The sequence below is a fragment of the Hyperolius riggenbachi genome, chromosome 10, assembly GCF_040937935.1.
Source record: "Hyperolius riggenbachi isolate aHypRig1 chromosome 10, aHypRig1.pri, whole genome shotgun sequence".
Lineage (NCBI taxonomy): Eukaryota > Metazoa > Chordata > Amphibia > Anura > Hyperoliidae > Hyperolius > Hyperolius riggenbachi.
In genome coordinates, this window is record NC_090655.1 from 93,123,452 (window position 1) to 93,132,749 (window position 9,298).

Here is a 9,298-nt window from a genome sequence, read left to right on the forward strand (position 1 = left end):
GAAAAGGTGAAGCAGGTATTCTCCTTTTTAATTCTGCAAATATTGATTTCATGCATGATTAATGTAAAATAATATTAAATTAATAGGTATATAAAAATGTACCTTAATATACATATTGCTGTGATGTGGTACCCCAACACTGACTGGCTGATTGCCTTATACAGCTACAAGTATATTATCTCCAAGTACGTATATATGCCAGCTATACAGCTTATGCAGTTCTTGCGCCTGTGATAAGCACCTGCAGTGCCTCTGATATTTGACTTGTGCTGGAATGATGCTGGTATGAGGAATATATTATATTCATTTTAAATTGGTGCATCAGAGCAGCGTTTGATGCAATGTAACATCGTAAGTTTTTCAATTTGGTTTCGAAATGAAAAATAAGGACATTGTGCTGCAACGGGAAAGTTAATGGAAAAAGGTCCGCAGGAATAAATATTTCCTCTGCTGTGTAAACTAGGGCTATAAAAAAATGCAGCCAGTCCCAGATGTGTATATGGAATCCAAACATTTTCTCCCTTCAGTTGTATATAATTGCGTGAATCAGGCATATTAATGGTGCGGTCTGCACGCAGAATGTTAATGAATATGTTGTAACACAGGGAGATTAGTAGCTGGTGTTTTTGCCTTCTGGCACAGGCAGATTATAAAGCAAGTCAGGAGGCAAACTTTATTCATGCTGTACTGGCTATTTACATGATATACAGGAAAAACAGGAAACAAAACATAAACAAAAAAACTTGCCACAAGGTGGACAACTACTACTATTAAATTTAAGTGAGAATCCTTTCTACTGGGTGCAAACCTAGGGTTTGATCTACACTAAACAGCAGAAATGAACAGCAGTCTTATGCTGGGAATACACGGCTTGATTCTGAGTCATTTAGATGGCTCAATAATTTCTAACATGTCCGATCTCCCGCCCGATCATTCTGGCACACGATTCCGCATTGAAGACAATGCAAAAAGGTAAAAACGAGCGGAAGATAAGAGAATCGCCTGCGGAATCGAGCGAGGAATCGATCGAGCGGGAGAGTCGAGCAGCAAAATCGAGCCGTGTATGCCCAGCATTAAACAGCACAAAATCGAAATTCCTTTTGAACTGTGTCCACCACAGGCATGTCGGCGCCAGAGTAGGACTCTTTATGCTAAATGCACACGATGCAGTTTCCCATGTGATCGATGGGATCAGACAGGAAATTGCATCATGTGTAACAAGCAGTAGACTGACCAAATTGGTCTCTTTTTAATCTCATCTGAGCACTCTGAGTTTCAGAGAGAACAACAATTCCTGAAGTGGAAGTGCTAAAATGGCAGTGCAGAGGAGAGAAATCTTGGACATATGTACACACCATATATTGCTTTCCCTGCATCTGCCACAGTGTGTATATACAGTAGCCACGCCTGGTGCTGTGGAGTGCCGATTTTTTTTTTTTTTTGCTGTCTTGGCTCCGGAATAGCATAAATGAATGCCCATGCATGGAAAAAAGTAGCAGTGCATAAATACCGCCACAAAAACATGCATGGGTGACCTCGGGCCCCACAAAATCGGAGCCCTTTCCATTGTCCCCAGGGCCGGATTTCTGGCAAGGCCACATAGGCCATGGCCTAGGGCACCAGAAGTTTAAGGGCGGCTCAGTGAGGGGCAGGAAAGCTGTTCTATGCAGTCATCCCTATCTACAAGAACAGCTTTAACCTTTGAACTCTCTGTCCTGTACTTGTGCTGTCCCTGCAAGACCTGTAAGCTCTATCCTGCAGGTATACATCAGCCTAACTCTCATGGTGATGCAATGGGTCCATCATTAATGAGATGGCAAGCATAACATAAAATTTCAAAATATAACGTCTAATCTTTACACGTATTACTAAAATAGCTATTTTCTGTGACACCAATGATGGAAAGTAAGGCGAATTCTCATTGGGGCACACAGAGATAACAACCATACAGATGGTATAGTTGGCCTTGGGCGGTAAAAAGTACAAATCCGGCCCTGATTGTCCCCCAGGGGAACTTCATCCTTTGCCATCACTCGTTTAAGGAAACCCCCTGGATCACCACGCCGGGGTCTCAGTGGCATACATCCCTGAAACTGAGAAGAACAGATACTACACTTGATTTTAGTCAAAAGGCTGAGAAGCGATGTGGAGTGCTGATTTTCTAGGTTTACTTCACAGAGTGAGTGAAAGAGGTGGGGAATATGAGGACATGATAAGGTGATAGGAAGGAACATTGCGGCAAGCCCGCCTCTTCCTGTCTGAACTTTAGCTGAAAGTCAAATATTTCAAGGTGTGATTACTGAGAGAACAAGGGAGAACAAGGAGAGGAACAGACAACGCATGGATGAATGTGGATCCAGTATGAACATATCTCAATGTTTACCCTAGGTAGCTTTGCCTCTGGTTAGATATGCTTTAATCAAAGCTGAAGTACACATATATATCCTGCTAAAATACCATGAACAATTACCCAGCAAGGGATACGCCCACAAGTAGGGTCGGGTAGGACCACATCAAGCATGGAAAACAAAACTAGACTCATAATGTAAAAATAATTCAGTACATACCAGTAATACCCTGATTCTTTTTAAGAATCTGCCCTCCTTCCCCCCCACAGAGACCGCGTTGTGCGAGTAACCGCTGCATGTACGCCCCATCCCCTCTCCTTCATTCCTGCAGTGAGGGCAGCAGGCGGCAGTTGTAATATGCTTGCGCAGCATTGCGTACACACAGAGCCGGTTCTAGACTTTTTGCCGCCTGAGGCAAACTTGTGAGAAGCCGCCACCCCCCCCCCCCCCCACACAGCAATGGGTGTGGGGGGCGCCGAGTTGGAGGGGGTAGCGAGCAAGGAGGGGGTATTGGTCACATCGGCGGGGAGGGGGGTCGGACCCCATGTCCCTCACCTGGGTCCCCTGATCTGCGCTCCCCCTCTAGCTTTTAAGTGCAGCAGCAGCAGCAGCGTTTTAATACCAGGCAGTGGGCGGAGATGACTCATCTCTTCCGTGTTCCAGCGTGCGTTCCACTCTCGTCACTTCCTGCAATGCCGTCCACTTACAATACAGTGGGCGACATTGCAGGAAGTGACGAGAGTGGAACGCACGCTGGAACGCGGAAGAGGTGAGTCATCCCTGCCCGCTCCCTGGTATTAATACGCTGCTGATGCACTTAAAAGCTAGAGGGGGAGCACAGATCGGGGGACCCAGGTAAGGGGGGGGGGGGTCCGACCCCCCTTCTCACCGCTGTGCCTAATACCCCCTTCCTGTCCGCTACCCCCTCCAGCTCGGCAGCGCCCCCCACACCCATGGCCAGGCGGGTGCCACCCCCCGGACTTTGCCGCCTGAGGAACCCGTCTCATGGGCGAACCGGCCCTGCGTACACCCCATATTACAACTGCCTTTTATTTATATAGATCCTATAGCAGCAGAAGACTATTTTTCCAGTAAAGAGATTGTCACTGAGACAAGTGTGGAACCATCGTTTTTCCACATTGTCTTTGAAACAGCAGTGACGCTTGGATCCAGCACTCTCTAACCAGTGACAGGTGGGGTTGAGTGGACGTACCCTCTTTCCACTTTTCTATCTGTTACAGCTGAAGTCACAGAGCTAGGAACAGGTTATTCATTGATGCCGATAATTATACAGACACCATAATGATGTTAAGTGTCATTATGACCTTTGTACAAAGTCCCAGAGTGTAATTAATGGAAAAGTCCTCGTGTGTGTCACGTAGCAAACAGGCAACAATTGTTTTCATTGATTTGTACTAAATGATTTACCTGAGGTTTTTAACCCAAGATAAATGTAATACTTAAATGTGTAAGCTACTTGGCTAATTATACAAAGAACACTTAAAGCAAACCTAAAGAAAGAATAAACCAATGCATGAGATTTTTTGGCAGATAGATGGTCCAATAGATAATTTCCGACATGTCCGATCTGATTTTGGATAGTTTTTCTGATTGATTTCTCATAGAAGTGAATCAAAAACCATCGGAAAGTCGATCGGACAGTAAATCTGCTGAAAAATTTAATTGTGTGTTCCCAGCATAATGAGATAATAAATTGTATGTGTAGTATAGCTAAAGCCTTATACACACATACAATTTTGATTGGCCAATGACTGAGCAACTTTACCATCTCCATGTAGTATTAGAGTCAACAGATATTGTACACTATGAGCAGATTATGTAGGTAAACTCCTCATTCTTCATGGAGGTTGTAAAATTGGTCAGTGATTGGCCAATCAAAATTGAATGTACCAGGTTTAAGAAATAGATTATTAGTAGCAAAGAAAAGAGTCTCATAGTATTTTCCAAAGAATAAAGATACATTAAATACAGATATATATTAACCACTTGCCCACTATAGGTTGTGTTCCCCTTATGGACCTGAACAAGTTTCACCTTTCCGCGCTCCTCCCATTCATTCGCCAATAACTTTATCACTACTCATCACACCGAAATGACTTACAACTTGTTTTTTTGCCACCAATCAGGCTTTCTTTGGGTGGCACTTTTTGCTAAAAATGATTGCATTCTACATGTATTTTAATGGAATAATAATAAGAAAATGGAAAAAAAAACTTAATTTTTTTTAGTTTTCAGCCATTATAGTTTTAAAATAAAACATGCTATTATGGATAAAACCCACACATTTTGTCCCGGTTATGACAATGTTGAAATTATGTCCCAGTACAATCTATATTAACATTTTTTTTATTAAAGAGAATCTGTACTCTAAAATTCTTACAATAAAAAGCGTACCATTCTATTCATTATGTTCTCCTGGCTGGGCCCCTCTGTGCTGTTTCTGCCACTCCCTGCTGCAATCCTGGCTTGTAATTGCCATACAAAGCCTGGGGGGAGGGGGGGAGGCTGGAGAGTGTGTGTATAACTTCTGCCTATCACAAGCAGAGCAGCACATTCCTGCCTGAGTGCCTGAGCCCGATAAAGCAGACAAAGGAAAGAAGATTTGATTACATAACAGAGATAATACAGCCACTGTGCAACCAGGAAAGGCTACGGTAAGACAGACCACATTAGAACATCTATAGGAACCTATAGGATAGTAGAAATAAGGCTGAACATTTTGTTACAGAGTCTCTTTAAGAAATTAAGGTGTATTTTTTCAGTTTTGTGTCTGCTTATACTATATCAATAATTACAAGCAATTATTTGCAAAAAAATAACAGTAATATACCCTCATGACATGCATAATAAAAATGTGAGTCCATAACGTAACTATTTATGTATTTTTTTTAACTGTTACTTTTTTTGAACTATGGGGGGAAGAGTAAAGGTTTAATTAATGGGGATTTATTTATTTTTATTTAACTGAATGTAGGTAGGTGTAGTTTTACTATTTAGCCACTAGATGTCCCCCCACTTTATTCCTGTGTACTGTGAACAGCACACAGGAAGTAATATGTATGTGTTTACTTTCACTATTTTAATGACTACCAGCATCTCCCTGATGCCTGTGATCATTGATTACAGGCACTTTGATTGGCTTTGGGAACACCTGTTCCCATTCACCGATCAGTGCAGTAACGGGTGGTGATGAGAACGCATGGGAGAGCGCGCAGCGGGTGATCACAGTGGAGTACATATATCTATGCCACTGAGACTAATGGTGTGTACACACTTGAAAGATAAATGAAAGATGTCAGACCAATTTTACCCCCTTCCATGTAGTATGAGAGCCACACCTACACAGTCTATTCTATTGAGCTGAATTCCCCATCAGATAAAAATCTTTGCAGGATGCTCTACACAAAGATGCTGTACACATTCAAAAGATCATTGTCAGCAAAAGATCTGTTCCTGCAAAAGATCCATTCCTGCAAAATGCATTCATAGTCTATGATATCTGCAGATCCTCATACACACATTGTTTAACAGACTTCATCTGCATATCTGACAATCATCTGCAGATCTGAAAATCCATCCTGGTGGATCTGATCTGCAGATGATCTGCAGATGAATGTCTGTTAAACAAGGTGTGTATGAGGATCTGCAGATCTCATAGACTATGAATGCATTTTGCAGGAATGGATCTTTTGCAGGAACAGATCTTTTGCAGATACTGATCTTTTGAATGTGTACAGCATCTGTGTGTGCAGCATCTTGCAAAGATTTTTATCTGATGGGGAGTTCAGCTCCATAGAATAGACTGTGTAGGTGTGGCTCTCATACTACATGGAAGGCTGTAAAATTGGTCTGTGGTCTTTCATTTATCTTTCAAGTGTGTATGCAGCATTAGATGACGTCTCAAGGGGTGCAGATATACTGTACTCAAACCAGCAACAGGTTAAAATCTTTAAAATTCAAATGAGATGTGCTTATCTCAGTGCCGACACAGATTTTGGGAAAAAGAAGTTTATCTGCAGGAATGGTTGTGAGTAAATAGGTTTCACTTCATCAGGCCAAATTTCCATGCCATCTAGTAAAAAATTACCTAGCATTGAGCACCTCAGTGTCGTCACTAAGGTAAGCCACCTTTCATTCTAATCTTAATGCTTCTACTACACTGATTTGGCAAGATTGTATAATTAACATTGTATCATTAGTGGGTACCTTAAGAGTACTAAAAAACATACTACCTTATCTGGGGGGTTAAAGAGAAACTCCAACCAAGAATTTAACTTGATCCTAATCAGTAGCTGATACCCCCTTTTACATTAGAAATCTATTCCTTTTCACAAACAGACCATCAGGGGGCGCTGTATGACTGATATTGTGGTGAAACCCCTCCCACAAGAAGTTCTGAGGACCGCGGTACTTTTGACAGTTTGCCACAATGTAACAAGGTTCACAGACAGGAAATAGCTGTTTACAGCTGTCTCCAACAGCCAAAACAGCTAGCAGCAGCTACATAACCTGCCCACAGTAAAAATGTCACTATGTAATAAATGTCAGAATGTAAATCGGGGAGACTAAAGATTTTACAATGAGCAAACACTGACTAAATCATTTGTACATGATTATTGTAAAAATGAAGCACTTTTTTTTTATTACTATTATTTTCACTGGAGTTCCTCTTTAAGCCTTATAAGGTAGTGTCCATCTTCACCGCTCTCTGATCCCCCCAAAGCCTGTAATGGCTTACTTTTGTTTTCAGGGTTCAGGGGCTATGATGCTGCAGACAGAGCTATTATTTATTATTATTATTTTAGTATTTATATAGCGCCAGCATCTTCCGCAGCACTGTAGAGAGTATATATGGCCTTGTCACTAACTGTCCCTCAGAGGAGCTCACAATCTACTCCCTACTATAGTCATATGTTTATGTATGTATAGTGTAGTGTATGTATCGTGTAGTGCATGTATTGTAGTCTAGGGCCAATTTTTAGGGGGAAGCCAATTAACTTATCTGTATGTTTTTGGGATGTGGGAGGAAACCGGAGTGCCCGGAGGAAACCCACACAGATACGGGGAGACCATACAAACTCCTTGCAGATGTTAACCTGGCTGGGATTCAAACCAGGGACCCAGCGCTGCAAGGCGAGAGATCGCCAACCACTACGCCACCGTGCTGCACATCTCATCCAAGAAGCACAGAGCTCAGAAAGGTGGGGAACGGACAGGGAAAGGGTGGGGGATAGGCAGCAAAGGGCCAGTTAGAGGAGGGAAAGGGCGTTCCTGATGCCCAGAGTCAGCGTTTTACAGGAGTGCCTCTCCTGCAAGGGACACCCCTTCCCCCTTGAGACTGCCGACAAGCTGCATGTTGGCAATTTTGGAGGGTGACAGCGCGGTGCTGGGGGGGAGGGGGGCAGAGAGCGGTGCTTAAAGGGAACTTGAAGCTAGGAAAATTATTTAAAATAAACACATGATGTACCTGCAAATGAATATTACATACTAACCCAGGCATGGGCAAAGTCCCACAATGCATTGCAGGAGTCTGACAGCCACAGTCATGACTCATAAAAGCAAATACATTGTGGGACTTGTAGTTCCGTAACAGTTGCCTATGCCTGTACTAACCTCACCATCAGTTCCTCTCAGAAGCTCACTTTCTTCTTACAGTCATCCCTTCCAGTTCTGACAATATTTTGTCAGAACTGAAATATACCAGTTGCTGTCAGTTATATATCAGCAGCTGTCAGATACAACTGAATGTGCAAGGTAATGTCCATGCTCCCCTATGGCCCATGTGGGCGATATTACAGTGTAACAGTGTGCTGACTAGGAAGTTGTTATGGGGTAATGGCCATTTTTAAATTGGAGGACAGAGAAATCCATTGATCACAGTGGACTAAGGGGAATGAGAAAGAGATTGAGTAGTAGACTACATAGGAGGTAAGTATGACCCGTGTATGCTTATTTTGACTTTTTATTTTCAGACACAGAGGTATGTCATGGACCAGGGAACATCCCTCTGTGTCCCATCTGCACCCCCTGTGTGGCCTCGGGTACACATTTCTATTAATATTGTGGACCGTGCAATGTTCTGCAGATTGTGCAAATCTGCACCTGCACCTTGGATGGAAGTAGCAACATTAACCACTTGCCGACCGCACGCTTATACCGTGCGTCGGCAAAGTGGCAGCTGCAGGACCAGCGACGCAGTACTGCGTCGCCAGCTGCAGGCTGATTAATCAGGAAGCAACCGCTCGCGCGAGCGGCTGCTTCCTGTCAATTCACGGCGGGGGGCTCCGTGAATAGCCTGCGGGCCGCCGATGGCCGCTCGCAAGCTAAATGTAAACACAAGCGGAAATAATCCGCTTTGTTTACATTGTACGGCGCTGCTGCGCAGCAGCGCCGTAAGGCAGATCGGCGATCCCCGGCCAATCAGCGGCCGGGGATCGCCGCCATGTGACAGGGGACGTCCCGTCACTGGCTGCACAGGACGGATAGCGTCCTGTGCAGCCCGGATCTCCAAGGGGGGGCCAGGTAGGAGAGGGAGGGGGAGGATTTCGCCGCGGAGGGGGGCTTTGAGGTGCCCCCCCCCGCAACACCCGGCAGACAGGAGCGATCAGACCCCCCCAGCACATCATCCCCCTAGTGGGGAAAAAAGGGGGGCGATCTGGTCGCTCTGCCTGCACGCTGATCTGTGCTGGGGGCTGCAGAGCCCACCCAGCACAGATCAGCTAAGACAGCGCTGGTCCTTAAGGGGGGGTAAAGGGTGGGTCCTCAAGTGGTTAAACCATCTGCCTCAGCCTGCCAAAACTGCTCAGTGAATTCCTCATCTCTGTGAGCCCTGCATACATCAGACAGTAACAGGCAGTGAAAGGAAACAGCATTACATTGCCATATATACAATGCTTCAATAGGCGTCTCTATTCTTTGAGGCAGAAATA

At 44.1% G+C, this 9,298-nt stretch overlaps 1 non-coding gene across 1 annotated transcript; it reads right to left on the reverse strand.

Moving 5' to 3' along the window:
• Nucleotides 1-1,961: 1,961 nt before the first annotated feature.
• LOC137537356 (U2 spliceosomal RNA) lies at nucleotides 1,962-2,145 on the reverse strand. Its single transcript, XR_011024610.1, has one exon. It is a non-coding gene; the product is annotated as a U2 spliceosomal RNA (small nuclear RNA).
• Between the last annotated feature and the right edge of the window lie 7,153 nt (nucleotides 2,146-9,298).